Source organism: Heterodontus francisci, chromosome 22, assembly GCF_036365525.1.
Source record: "Heterodontus francisci isolate sHetFra1 chromosome 22, sHetFra1.hap1, whole genome shotgun sequence".
NCBI lineage: Eukaryota > Metazoa > Chordata > Chondrichthyes > Heterodontiformes > Heterodontidae > Heterodontus > Heterodontus francisci.
The window spans coordinates 38,375,293-38,390,109 of record NC_090392.1 but is presented as its reverse complement, the minus strand read 5'-3'; the positions used below and the strand labels follow the sequence as shown (position 1 = coordinate 38,390,109).

The following is a 14,817-nucleotide window of genomic DNA, read 5'->3' as shown; positions in this document are numbered from 1 at the left end:
GGTGCTCCGGTTTCCTCCCACATGCCAAAGACTTGCTGGTTGATAGGTTAATTGGCCATTCCCAATTGCCCCTAGTAAAGGTAGGTGGTAGGGAAATATAGGGAAGGTGGGGATGTGGTAGGAATATGGAATTCGTGTAGGATTAGTATAAATGGGTGGTCGATGGTCGGCACAGACTCGGTGGGCCGAAGGGCCTGTTTCAGTGCTGCATCACGAAACTAAACTAATCGGTCAACGAGATGCTGTTTTTCGAGCTTGCGTTGTTGTTCACTGGAACACTGCAGCAAGCCCAGGATAGAGATGTAAGCATGAGAGCAGCGGGGAGTCTTGAAATGGCAAGCAACCAGAAGCTCAGGGTCCTGCTTGCGGACTGAGCGGACGTGTTCCGCAAAGCGTTCACCCAGTCTGCGTTTGGTCTCCCCAATAAACATGAATATACATTAATTGGATTTAGGCGCCAGTATGTTGCAAAACGAGAAGAAAGAAAGGCACAAATGGCATTAACACTGACTTTACAAATGATTCACTGAAAAATTCTTTCACTTGCTGGAAAAGATGAATATTGTGCATCTGAAAATAGGCACCATGGGATTGTGTTGCATACTGACCTGTTTTCCTGTATTTGCCTGTCATCTATACAATTCAATTTGTGTTGGATATCGCTGAGAATCTCATTTCAAGATGCGGGCACAGATATTAATATAATCCTACTGAAAGTTTAATCCTGGAACAAATCCTGTGTGACGTGGATTGCAACGTTTAGAGGGCTGTGCAGCTAAGGTGAGGAAGACGGGAATGATGTGGTTGATGATTGCATGGAATGCATTGCAAACTTGGGTTACGTTGCTTGATTTCATTCTACACCTTGAAATTCAGAAGCAAGTGAGGCACCAGGTGGAAACCAACAGCTGTCTCTGTGGAAGCGGGGACATGGCTTCCTAATCTAACCATTTGAACTCTGAAAACATTCTGCTGGATCTGAACTGCCCTGTATACCAAGGCCAATTTGTATACTTTATAAAGTGGAATGCCCAGAACTATGCAGAGTACTCCAGGTGGGGTCTAACCAGGACATTATATAGCTGTAGCGAAGCTTCGCCCCCATTATTTAACTGCCTCTGTTACGCATTCTACTGCTCGGGTAATCACATTGTATGTTGCAAATCAGCAACATAAGGACGCATTTGATAAAAATAAAGAGTTTAAAAGCACAAATATGTGTCAGTGCAATCAGTAAATAATGAGAAATGAAATCCAGAACTTGGCAAGAATCCCAAGTGGATGTCTTGGAGTGGTTGGGGAAGGGAATCTTGTCAATGATGGCACTCTGTGCATTGACACTGCAGCAGCTGCTGCACCTCTTCCAAACTTAGTTTCTTAAGTGAGAGTTTACAAAAAAGGGAATTGGATAATTGCATGAAAGGAGAGGCAAACAAAAGCAGAGCGAAGGAAGTGGGCCCAACTGGCAAGTCTTTGAAAAAAGTGGCAATGGTACGATGGCCTGAATGGCCTGGCAATGTGTTGTGCACTGCTGAGCGTCCATTGCTGGGTCAATACCTCTGCAGCCTTGCAAAATGTCACAGTGGAATTGCATTTCAATGAAACAAGCACCACAAATAGATCATGACTGTATAGTTTAACAATACTTGCAGCTTCCTCAGCCCTGCAACCGTGCTGAGTTTCTGTAGTGTAGTGGTGATCACGTTTGTCGAACATGCAAAAGGTCCCCAGTTCGAAACTGGGCGGAAACATTTTCGAAACAAACCCAAACATCTGACCACGAAAGATGCAATCATTGACATTCCCCATGAACACAACACAATTTCTCAAAGTCCTATTTCTCTTGCACATTGTGTGCACAATGCCTTGCAATCGCTCCTCTTTCTAGTCCTGATGCTGCAGAAAGTTCCTCAAAACCTAGCACTTGCACTTCATTTGGCTCAGATTAGAATAGAAACCTGCAACACCAGCTTGCTAAGTCACAGCTGATCTAAGTCTCATTTCAGACGAGGCAAAAGCACATCAGCAATTCACTTTCGCCAGCTCCACATTCGTTGAGACAGGGGCACGCCGCAATATTTTAACCCGCACTGTCCAATTACTCGCTGCTAGCAGCAAGAGGGGTCTGCTGCCTCAATCAACGGGTTACTGGCCATCTCAGGGAGGTAAAATAGCACAACCCGGGCCAAATCTCCCCAGAAACCAAGCACAGGCTCAGCAAAACGTAGGCACATGATATCCGGGCCACTAAACCTCCGAGCAGCTCGAACAGAACACCCAAGTGACTGAAACTTTCTTTGAGTTGCAATGATGAATCTCCGGTGGAAACAAGTTTGGGGAAAATGCTCCTCCTGAACATTTCTTTTTGGGTAAAAGGGGCAAAAATCCTTTTCAATTTAACCACTGCTGCAGCAGATTCTTGGTGTCTGAAGCACCTTGACAACGCAGCTCTGAACATGCAGCCGCAATTATGACAAGGGGTAAAGGTTCATGACACGCAGAGGGGGAAAAGTTATTTAAGTTATGACATTCGCTCACAGACCTATTAGCGTTTTGTTCAGTCAGTAACAGAGACATACCTGGGTTTATTGATGCAGATTAACATAACTATTCAGCGTCACGCAGAGCCGCGAAGAGTACTTTGCCTCCCTTAAAGACGGACACAGCTGATTCTGCAACTGAAGCTAAGGAAACAGGCAGACGTGCCAAATTATCACATTGTATTGTTCTTCATTTGGCGAGTAACAGGAAAACTAACAAGGTGGCGTTGAAAATGAGATGCACTGCGGCTCCGCTCAATATCAACCCGCTCCTTCATATTGAACTGAGGAAGAATATACATGAATAAAAGCAAAATACTGTGGATGCTGGAAATCTGAAATAAAAACAAGAAATTCTGGAAATACTCAGCAGGTCTGGCAGCATCTGTGGAGAGAGAAGCAGAGTTAACATTTCGGCTCAGTGACCCTTCTTCAGAACTGGCAAATATTAGAAAAGTCAAAGGTTAGAAGCAAGTAAAGTGGGGGTGGAGCAAGAGATAACAAAGGAGAAGGTGCAGATTGGGCAAGGCCACAGAATAGCTGACCAGAAGGTCATGGAGCAAAGGCAAACAATATGTTAATGGTGTGTTGAAAGACAAAGCATTCGTACAGATAGGACTGTTAATGGACTGAAAATTGAAGAGCAGCAAGTACAAACATGAAAACAAAACAGTGGGTATGTAAACTGAACAAACTAAGATGAAATAAAATAAACATACAAAAAAATGTAAAAAATGTAAAAAAGAAAAATAACAAAAAGTGAAAGTTAAATGGGGGGCCCGTCATGATCTGAAATTATTGAACTCAATGTTCAGTCCGGCACGCTCTCGTGTGCAATGGTTAGCACCGCAGCCTCACAGCTCCAGCGACCCGGTTTCAATTCTGGGCACTGCCTGTGTGGTGTTTGCAAGTTCTCCCTGTGTCTGCGTGGGATTCCTGCGGGTGCTCCGGTTTCCTCCCACATGCCAAAGACTTGCTGGTTGATAGGTTAATTGGCCATTCCCAATTGCCCCTAGTAAAGGTAGGTGGTAGGGAAATATAGGGAAGGTGGGGATGTGGTAGGAATATGGAATTCGTGTAGGATTAGTATAAATGGGTGGTCGATGGTCGGCACAGACTCGGTGGGCCGAAGGGCCTGTTTCAGTGCTGCATCACGAAACTAAACTAATCGGTCAACGAGATGCTGTTTTTCGAGCTTGCGTTGTTGTTCACTGGAACACTGCAGCAAGCCCAGGATAGAGATGTAAGCATGAGAGCAGCGGGGAGTCTTGAAATGGCAAGCAACCAGAAGCTCAGGGTCCTGCTTGCGGACTGAGCGGACGTGTTCCGCAAAGCGTTCACCCAGTCTGCGTTTGGTCTCCCCAATAAACATGAATATACATTAATTGGATTTAGGCGCCAGTATGTTGCAAAACGAGAAGAAAGAAAGGCACAAATGGCATTAACACTGACTTTACAAATGATTCACTGAAAAATTCTTTCACTTGCTGGAAAAGATGAATATTGTGCATCTGAAAATAGGCACCATGGGATTGTGTTGCATACTGACCTGTTTTCCTGTATTTGCCTGTCATCTATACAATTCAATTTGTGTTGGATATCGCTGAGAATCTCATTTCAAGATGCGGGCACAGATATTAATATAATCCTACTGAAAGTTTAATCCTGGAACAAATCCTGTGTGACGTGGATTGCAACGTTTAGAGGGCTGTGCAGCTAAGGTGAGGAAGACGGGAATGATGTGGTTGATGATTGCATGGAATGCATTGCAAACTTGGGTTACGTTGCTTGATTTCATTCTACACCTTGAAATTCAGAAGCAAGTGAGGCACCAGGTGGAAACCAACAGCTGTCTCTGTGGAAGCGGGGACATGGCTTCCTAATCTAACCATTTGAACTCTGAAAACATTCTGCTGGATCTGAACTGCCCTGTATACCAAGGCCAATTTGTATACTTTATAAAGTGGAATGCCCAGAACTATGCAGAGTACTCCAGGTGGGGTCTAACCAGGACATTATATAGCTGTAGCGAAGCTTCGCCCCCATTATTTAACTGCCTCTGTTACGCATTCTACTGCTCGGGTAATCACATTGTATGTTGCAAATCAGCAACATAAGGACGCATTTGATAAAAATAAAGAGTTTAAAAGCACAAATATGTGTCAGTGCAATCAGTAAATAATGAGAAATGAAATCCAGAACTTGGCAAGAATCCCAAGTGGATGTCTTGGAGTGGTTGGGGAAGGGAATCTTGTCAATGATGGCACTCTGTGCATTGACACTGCAGCAGCTGCTGCACCTCTTCCAAACTTAGTTTCTTAAGTGAGAGTTTACAAAAAAGGGAATTGGATAATTGCATGAAAGGAGAGGCAAACAAAAGCAGAGCGAAGGAAGTGGGCCCAACTGGCAAGTCTTTGAAAAAAGTGGCAATGGTACGATGGCCTGAATGGCCTGGCAATGTGTTGTGCACTGCTGAGCGTCCATTGCTGGGTCAATACCTCTGCAGCCTTGCAAAATGTCACAGTGGAATTGCATTTCAATGAAACAAGCACCACAAATAGATCATGACTGTATAGTTTAACAATACTTGCAGCTTCCTCAGCCCTGCAACCGTGCTGAGTTTCTGTAGTGTAGTGGTGATCACGTTTGTCGAACATGCAAAAGGTCCCCAGTTCGAAACTGGGCGGAAACATTTTCGAAACAAACCCAAACATCTGACCACGAAAGATGCAATCATTGACATTCCCCATGAACACAACACAATTTCTCAAAGTCCTATTTCTCTTGCACATTGTGTGCACAATGCCTTGCAATCGCTCCTCTTTCTAGTCCTGATGCTGCAGAAAGTTCCTCAAAACCTAGCACTTGCACTTCATTTGGCTCAGATTAGAATAGAAACCTGCAACACCAGCTTGCTAAGTCACAGCTGATCTAAGTCTCATTTCAGACGAGGCAAAAGCACATCAGCAATTCACTTTCGCCAGCTCCACATTCGTTGAGACAGGGGCACGCCGCAATATTTTAACCCGCACTGTCCAATTACTCGCTGCTAGCAGCAAGAGGGGTCTGCTGCCTCAATCAACGGGTTACTGGCCATCTCAGGGAGGTAAAATAGCACAACCCGGGCCAAATCTCCCCAGAAACCAAGCACAGGCTCAGCAAAACGTAGGCACATGATATCCGGGCCACTAAACCTCCGAGCAGCTCGAACAGAACACCCAAGTGACTGAAACTTTCTTTGAGTTGCAATGATGAATCTCCGGTGGAAACAAGTTTGGGGAAAATGCTCCTCCTGAACATTTCTTTTTGGGTAAAAGGGGCAAAAATCCTTTTCAATTTAACCACTGCTGCAGCAGATTCTTGGTGTCTGAAGCACCTTGACAACGCAGCTCTGAACATGCAGCCGCAATTATGACAAGGGGTAAAGGTTCATGACACGCAGAGGGGGAAAAGTTATTTAAGTTATGACATTCGCTCACAGACCTATTAGCGTTTTGTTCAGTCAGTAACAGAGACATACCTGGGTTTATTGATGCAGATTAACATAACTATTCAGCGTCACGCAGAGCCGCGAAGAGTACTTTGCCTCCCTTAAAGACGGACACAGCTGATTCTGCAACTGAAGCTAAGGAAACAGGCAGACGTGCCAAATTATCACATTGTATTGTTCTTCATTTGGCGAGTAACAGGAAAACTAACAAGGTGGCGTTGAAAATGAGATGCACTGCGGCTCCGCTCAATATCAACCCGCTCCTTCATATTGAACTGAGGAAGAATATACATGAATAAAAGCAAAATACTGTGGATGCTGGAAATCTGAAATAAAAGCAAGAAATTCTGGAAATACTCAGCAGGTCTGGCAGCATCTGTGGAGAGAGAAGCAGAGTTAACATTTCGGCTCAGTGACCCTTCTTCAGAACTGGCAAATATTAGAAAAGTCAAAGGTTAGAAGCAAGTAAAGCGGGGGTGGAGCAAGAGATAACAAAGGAGAAGGTGTAGATTGGGCAAGGCCACAGAATAGCTGACCAGAAGGTCATGGAGCAAAGGCAAACAATATGTTAATGGTGTGTTGAAAGACAAAGCATTAGTACAGATAGGACTGTTAACGGACTGAAAATTGAACAGCAGCAAGTACAAACATGAAAACAAAACAGTGGGTAAGTAAACTGAACAAACTAAGATGAAATAAAATAAACATACAAAAAAATGCAAAAAATGTAAAAAAGAAAAATAACAAAAAGTGAAAGTAAAATGGGGGGCCCGTCATGATCTGAAATTATTGAACTCAATATTCAGTCCGGCACGCTCTCGTGTGCAATGGTTAGCACCGCAGCCTCACAGCTCCAGCGACCCGGTTTCAATTCTGGGCACTGCCTGTGTGGTGTTTGCAAGTTCTCCCTGTGTCTGCGTGGGATTCCTCCGGGTGCTCCGGTTTCCTCCCACATGCCAAAGACTTGCTGGTTGATAGGTTAATTGGCCATTCCCAATTGCCCCTAGTAAAGGTAGGTGATAGGGAAATATAGGGAAGGTGGGGATGTGGTAGGAATATGGAATTCGTGTAGGATTAGTATAAATGGGTGGTCGATGGTCGGCACAGACTCGGTGGGCCGAAGGGCCTGTTTCAGTGCTGCATCACGAAACTAAACTAATCGGTCAACGAGATGCTGTTTTTCGAGCTTGCGTTGTTGTTCACTTGAACACTACAGCAAGCCCAGGATAGAGATGTGAGCATGAGAGCAGCGGGGAGTCTTGAAATGGCAAGCAACCAGAAGCTCAGGGTCCTGATTGCGGACTGAGCGGACGTGTTCCGCAAAGCAATCACCCAGTCTGCGTTTGGTCTCCCGAATAAACATGAATATACATTAATTGGATTTAGGCGCCAGTCTGTTGCAAAACGAGAAGAAAGAAAGGCACAAATGGCATTAACACTGACTTTACAAATGATTCACTGAAAAATTCTTTCATTTGCTGGAAAAGATGAATATTGTGCATCTGAAAATGGGCACCATGGGATTGTGTTGCATACTGACCTGTTTTCCCGTATTTGCCTGTCATCTATACAATTCAATTTGTGTTGGATATCGCTGAGAATCTCATTTCAAGATGCGGGCACAGATATTAATATAATCCTACTGAAAGTTTAATCCTGGAACAAATCCTGTGTGACGTGGATTGCAACGTTTAGGGGCTGTGCAGCTAAGGTGAGGAAGACGGGAATGATGTGGTTGATGATTGCATGGAATGCATTGCAAACTTGGGTTACGTTGCTTGATTTCATTCTACACCTTGAAATTCAGAAGCAAGTGAGGCACCAGGTGGAAACCAACAGCTGTCTCTGTGGAAGCGGGGACATGGCTTCCTAATCTAACCATTTGAACTCTGAAAACATTCTGCTGGATCTGAACTGCCCTGTATACCAAGGCCAATTTGTATACTTTATAAAGTGGAATGCCCAGAACTATGCAGAGTACTCCAGGTGGGGTCTAACCAGGACATTATATAGCTGTAGCGAAGCTTCGCCCCCATTATTTAACTGCCTCTGTTACGCATTCTACTGCTCGGGTAATCACATTGTATGTTGCAAATCAGCAAAATAAGGACGCATTTGATAAAAATAAAGAGTTTAAAAGCACAAATATGTGTCAGTGCAATCAGTAAATAATGAGAAATGAAATCCAGAACTTGGCAAGAATCCCAAGTGGATGTCTTGGAGTGGTTGGGGAAGGGAATCTTTGTCAATGATGGCACACTGTGCATTGACACTGCAGCAGCTGCTCCACCTCTTACAAACTTAGTTTCTTAAGTGAGAGTTGACAAAAAAGGGAATTGGATAATTGCATGAAAGGAGAGTCAAACAAAAGCAGAGCGAAGGAAATGGGCCCAACTGGCAAGTCTTTGAAAAAACTGGCAATGGTACGATGGCCTCAATGGCCTGGCAATGTGTTGTGCACTGCTGAGCGTCCATTGCTGGGTCAATACCTCTGCAGCCTTGCAAAATGTCACAGTGGAATTGCATTTCAATGAAACAAGCACCACAAATAGATCTTGACTGTATAGTTTAACAATACTTGCAGCTTCCTCAGACTTCCAACCGTGCTGAGTTTCTGTAGTGTAGTGGTGATCACGTTTGTCGAACACGCAAAAAGTCCCCAGTTCGAAACTGGGCAGAAACATTTTCGAAACAAACCCAAACTTCTGACCACGATATATGCAATCATTGACATTCCCCATTAACACAACACAATTTCTCAAAGTCCTATTTCTCTTGCACATTGTGTGCACAATGCCTTGCAATCGCTCCTCTTTCTAGTCCTGATGCTGCAGAAAGTTCTTCAAAACCGAGCACTTGCACTTCATTTGGCTCAGATGAGAATAGAAACCTGCAACACTAGCTTGCTGAGTAACAGCTGATCTGAGTCTCATTTCAGACGAGGCAAAACCACATCAGCAATTCACTTTCGCCAGCTCCACATTCGTTGAGACAGGGGCACGCCGCAATATTTTGACCCGCACTGTCCAATTACTCGCTGCTAGCAGCAAGAGGGGTCTGCTGCCTCAATCAACAGGTTACTGGCCATCTCAGGGAGGTAAAATAGCACAACCCGGGCCAAATCTCCCCAGAAACCAAGCACAAGCTCAGCAAAACGTAGGCACATGATATCCGGGCCACTAAACCTCCAAGCAGCTCGAACAGAACACCCAAGTGACTGAAACTTTCTTTGAGTTGCAATGATGAATCTCCGGTGGAAACAAGTTTGGGGAAAATGCTCCTCCTGAACATTTCTTTTTGGGTAAAAGGGGCAAAAATCCTTTTCAATTTAACCACTGCTGCGGCAGATTCTTGGTGTCTTAAGCACCTTGAAAACGCAGCTCTTAACATGCAGCCGCAATTATGACAAGGGGTAAAGGTTCATGACACGCAGAGGGGAAACAGTTATTTAAGTTATGACAGTCGCTCACAGACTTATTAGCGTTTTGTTCAGTCAGTAACAGAGACATACCTGGGTTTATTGATGCAGATTAACATAACTATTCAGCGTCACGCAGAGCTCGAAGAGTACTTTGCCTCCCTTAAAGACGGACACAGCTGATTCTGTAACTGAAGCTAAGGAAACAGGCAGACGTGCCAAATTATCACTTTGCATTGTTCTTCATTCGGCGAGTAACAGGAAAACTAACAAGGTGGCGTTGAAAATGAGATGCACTGCGGCTCCGCTCAATATCAACCCGCTCCTTCATATTGAACTGAGGAAGACTATACATGAATAAAAGCAAAATACTGTGGATGCTGGAAATCTGAAATAAAAACAAGAAATTCTGGAAATACTCAGCAGGTCTGGCAGCATCTGTGGAGAGAGAAGCAGAGTTAACATTTCGGCTCAGTGACCCTTCTTCAGAACTGGCAAATATTAGAAAAGTCAAAGGTTAGAAGCAAGTAAAGCGGGGGTGGAGCAAGAGATAACAAAGGAGAAGGTGTAGATTGGGCAAGGCCACAGAATAGCTGACCAGAAGGTCATGGAGCAAAGGCAAACAATATGTTAATGGTGTGTTGAAAGACAAAGCATTCGTACAGATAGGACTGTTAATGGACTGAAAATTGAACAGCAGCAAGTACAAACATGAAAACAAAACAGTGGGTAAGTAAACTGAACAAACCATGATGAAATAAAATAAACATACAAAAAAATGTAAAAAATGTAAAAAAGAAAAATAACAAAAAGTGAAAGTAAAATGGGGGGCCCGTCATGATCTGAAATTATTGAACTCAATGTTCAGTCCGGCACGCTCTCGTGTGCAATGGTTAGCACCGCAGCCTCACAGCTCCAGCGACCCGGTTTCAATTCTGGGCACTGCCTGTGTGGTGTTTGCAAGTTCTCCCTGTGTCTGCGTGGGATTCCTCCGGGTGCTCCGGTTTCCTCCCACATGCCAAAGACTTGCTGGTTGATAGGTTAATTGGCCATTCCCAATTGCCCCTAGTAAAGGTAGGTGGTAGGGAAATATAGGGAAGGTGGGGATGTGGTAGGAATATGGAATTCGTGTAGGATTAGTATAAATGGGTGGTCGATGGTCGGCACAGACTCGGTGGGCCGAAGGGCCTGTTTCAGTGCTGCATCACGAAACTAAACTAATCGGTCAACGAGATGCTGTTTTTCGAGCTTGCGTTGTTGTTCACTGGAACACTGCAGCAAGCCCAGGATAGAGATGTGAGCATGAGAGCAGCGGGGAGTCTTGAAATGGCAAGCAACCAGAAGCTCAGGGTCCTGCTTGCGGACTGAGCGGACGTGTTCCGCAAAGCGATCACCCAGTCTGCGTTTAGTCTCCCCAATAAACATGAATATACATTAATTGGATTTAGGCGCCAGTATGTTGCAAAACGAGAAGAAAGAAAGGCACAAATGGCATTAACACTGACTTTACAAATGATTCACTGAAAAATTCTTTCATTTGCTGGAAAAGATGAATATTGTGCATCTGAAAATAGGCACCATGGGATTGTGTTGCATACTGACCTGTTTTCCTGTATTTGCCTGTCATCTATACAATTCAATTTGTGTTGGATATCGCTGAGAATCTCATTTCAAGATGCGGGCACAGATATTAATATAATCCTACTGAAAGTTTAATCCTGGAACAAATCCTGTGTGACGTGGATTGCAACGTTTAGAGGGCTGTGCAGCTAAGGTGAGGAAGACGGGAATGATGTGGTTGATGATTGCATGGAATGCATTGCAAACTTGGGTTACGTTGCTTGATTTCATTCTACACCTTGAAATTCAGAAGCAAGTGAGGCACCAGGTGGAAACCAACAGCTGTCTCTGTGGAAGCGGGGACATGGCCTCCTAATCTAACCATTTGAACTCTGAAAACATTCTGCTGGATCTGAACTGCCCTGTATACCAAGGCCAATTTGTATACTTTATAAAGTGGAATGCCCAGAACTATGCAGAGTACTCCAGGTGGGGTCTAACCAGGACATTATATAGCTGTAGCGAAGCTTCGCCCCCATTATTTAACTGCCTCTGTTACGCATTCTACTGCTCGGGTAATCACATTGTATGTTGCAAATCAGCAAAATAAGGACGCATTTGATAAAAATAAAGAGTTTAAAAGCACAAATATGTGTCAGTGCAATCAGTAAATAATGAGAAATGAAATCCAGAACTTGGCAAGAATCCCAAGTGGATGTCTTGGAGTGGTTGGGGAAGGGAATCTTGTCAATGATGGCACACTGTGCATTGACACTGCAGCAGCTGCTGCACCTCTTCCAAACTTAGTTTCTTAAGTGAGAGTTTACAAAAAAGGGAATTGGATAATTGCATGAAAGGAGAGGCAAACAAAAGCAGAGCGAAGGAAGTGGGCCCAACTGGCAAGTCTTTGAAAAAACTGGCAATGGTACGATGGCCTGAATGGCCTGGCAATGTGTTGTGCACTGCTGAGCGTCCATTGCTGGGTCAATACCTCTGCAGCCTTGCAAAATGTCACAGTGGAATTGCATTTCAATGAAACAAGCACCACAAATAGATCATGACTGTATAGTTTAACAATACTTGCAGCTTCCTCAGATTTGCGGCTGTGCTGAGTTTCTGTAGTGTAGTGGTGATCACGTTTGTCTAACACGCAAAAGGTCCCCAGTTCAAAACTGGGCAGAATCATTTACGAAACAAACCCAAACTTCTGACCACGATATATGCAATCATTGACATTCCCCATTAACACAACACAATTTCTCAAAGTCCTATTTCTCTTGCACATTGTGTGCACAATGCCTTGCAATCGCTCCTCTTTCTGGTCCTGATGCTGCAGAAAGTTCCTCAAAACCTAGCACTTGCACATCATTTGGCTCATATGAGAATAGAAACCTGCAACACTAGCTTGCTAAGTCACAGCTGATCTAAGTCTCATTTCAGACGAGGCAAAAGCACATCAGCAATTCACTATCGCCAGCTCCACATTCGTTGAGACAGGGGCACGCCGCAATATTTTGACCCGCACTGTCCAATTACTCGCTGCTAGCAGCAAGAGGGGTCTGCTGCCTCAATCAACAGGTTACTGGCCATCTCAGGTAGGTAAAATAGCACAACCCGGGCCAAATCTCCCCAGAAACCAAGCACAGGCTCAGCAAAACGTAGGCACATGATATCCGGGCCACTAAACCTTCGAGCAGCTCGAACAGAACACCCAAGTGACTGAAAGTTTCTTTGAGTTGCAATGATGAATCTCCGGTGGAAACAAGTTTGGGGAAAATGCTCCTCCTGAACATTTCTTTTTGGGTAAAAGGGGCAAAAATCCTTTTCAATTTAACCACTGCTGCAGCAGATTCTTGGTGTCTGAAGCACCTTGACAACGCAGCTCTGAACATGCAGCCGCAATTATGACAAGGGGTAAAGGTTCATGACACGCAGAGGGGGAAAAGTTATTTAAGTTATGACATTCGCTCACAGACCTATTAGCGTTTTGTTCAGTCAGTAACAGAGACATACCTGGGTTTATTGATGCAGATTAACATAACTATTCAGCGTCACGCAGAGCCGCGAAGAGTACTTTGCCTCCCTTAAAGACGGACACAGCTGATTCTGTAACTGAAGCTAAGGAAACAGGCAGACGTGCCAAATTATCACTTTGTATTGTTCTTCATTTGGCGAGTAACAGGAAAACTAACAAGGTGGCGTTGAAAATGAGATGCACTGCGGCTCCGCTCAATATCAACCCGCTCCTTCATATTGAACTGAGGAAGACTATACATGAATAAAAGCAAAATACTGCGGATGCTGGAAATCTGAAATAAAAGCAAGAAATTCTGGAATTACTCAGCAGGTCTGGCAGCATCTGTGGAGAGAGAAGCAGAGTTAACATTTCGGCTCAGTGACCCTTCTTCAGAACTGGCAAATATTAGAAAAGTCAAAGTTTAGAAGCAAGTAAAGCGGGGGTGGAGCAAGAGATAACAAAGGAGAAGGTGTAGATTGGGCAACGCCACAGAATAGCTGACCAGAAGGTCATGGAGCAAAGGCAAACAATATGTTAATGGTGTGTTGAAAGACAAAGCATTAGTACAGATAGGACTGTTAACGGACTGAAAATTGAACAGCAGCAAGTACAAACATGAAAACAAAACAGTGGGTAAGTAAACTGAACAAACTAAGATGAAATAAAATAAACATACAAAAAAATGCAAAAAATGTAAAAAAGAAAAATAACAAAAAGTGAAAGTAAAATGGGGGGCCCGGCACGATCTGAAATTATTGAACTCAATATTCAGTCCGGCACACTCTCGTGTGCAATGGTTAGCACCGCAGCCTCACAGCTCCAGCGACCCGGTTTCAATTCTGGGCACTGCCTGTGTGGTGTTTGCAAGTTCTCCCTGTGTCTGCGTGGGATTCCTCCGGGTGCTCCGGTTTCCTCCCACATGCCAAAGACTTGCTGGTTGATAGGTTAATTGTCCATTCCCAACTGCCCCTAGTGAAGGTAGGTGATAGAGAAATATAGGGAAGGTGGGGATGTGGTAGGAATATGGAATTCGTGTAGGATTAGTATAAATGGGTGGTCGATGGTCGGCACAGACTCGGTGGGCCGAAGGGCCTGTTTCAGTGCTGCATCACGAAACTAAACTAATCGGTCAACGAGATGCTGTTTTTCGAGCTTGCGTTGTTGTTCACTTGAACACTACAGCAAGCCCAGGATAGAGATGTGAGCATGAGAGCAGCGGGGAGTCTTGAAATGGCAAGCAACCAGAAGCTCAGGGTCCAGCTTGCGGACTGAGCGGACGTGTTCCGCAAAGCGATCACCCAGTCTGCGTTTGGTCTCCCCAATAAACATGAATATACATTAATATAAAAGCAAAATACTGCGGATGCTGGAAATCTGAAACAAAAACAAGAAATGCTGGATTCACTCAGCAGGTCTGGCAGCATCTGTGGAAAGAATGTACATTCCATGAATATACATTAATTGGATTCAGGCGCCAGTATGTTGCAAAACGAGAAGAAAGAAAGGCACAAATGCCATTAACACTGACTTTACAAATGATTCACTGAAAAATTCTTTCATTTGCTGGAAAAGATGAATATTGTGCATCTGAAAATAGGCACCATGGGATTGTGTTGCATACTGACCTGTTTTCCTGTATTTGCCTGTCATCTATACAATTCAATTTGTGTTGGATATCGCTGAGAATCTCATTTCAAGATGCGGGCACAGATATTAATATAATCCTACTGAAAGTTTAATCCTGGAACAAATCCTGTGTGACGTGGATTGCAATGTTTCGAGGGCTGTGCAG

General features: G+C 44.1%; 4 non-coding genes across 4 annotated transcripts; all 4 read left to right on the top strand.

The window, feature by feature from the left end:
• The first annotated feature begins 1,678 nt into the window (after positions 1–1,678).
• trnav-aac (transfer RNA valine (anticodon AAC)) lies at positions 1,679–1,751 on the top strand. The gene has a single exon. It is a non-coding gene; the product is annotated as a tRNA-Val (tRNA).
• Positions 1,752–5,159: 3,408 nt separating this feature from the next.
• trnav-aac (transfer RNA valine (anticodon AAC)) lies at positions 5,160–5,232 on the top strand. Its single transcript has one exon. It is a non-coding gene; the product is annotated as a tRNA-Val (tRNA).
• Positions 5,233–8,640: 3,408 nt separating this feature from the next.
• Positions 8,641–8,713, top strand: trnav-aac (transfer RNA valine (anticodon AAC)). The gene has a single exon. It is a non-coding gene; the product is annotated as a tRNA-Val (tRNA).
• Positions 8,714–12,120: 3,407 nt separating this feature from the next.
• trnav-aac (transfer RNA valine (anticodon AAC)) lies at positions 12,121–12,193 on the top strand. Its single transcript has one exon. It is a non-coding gene; the product is annotated as a tRNA-Val (tRNA).
• The last annotated feature ends 2,624 nt before the right edge of the window (positions 12,194–14,817 follow it).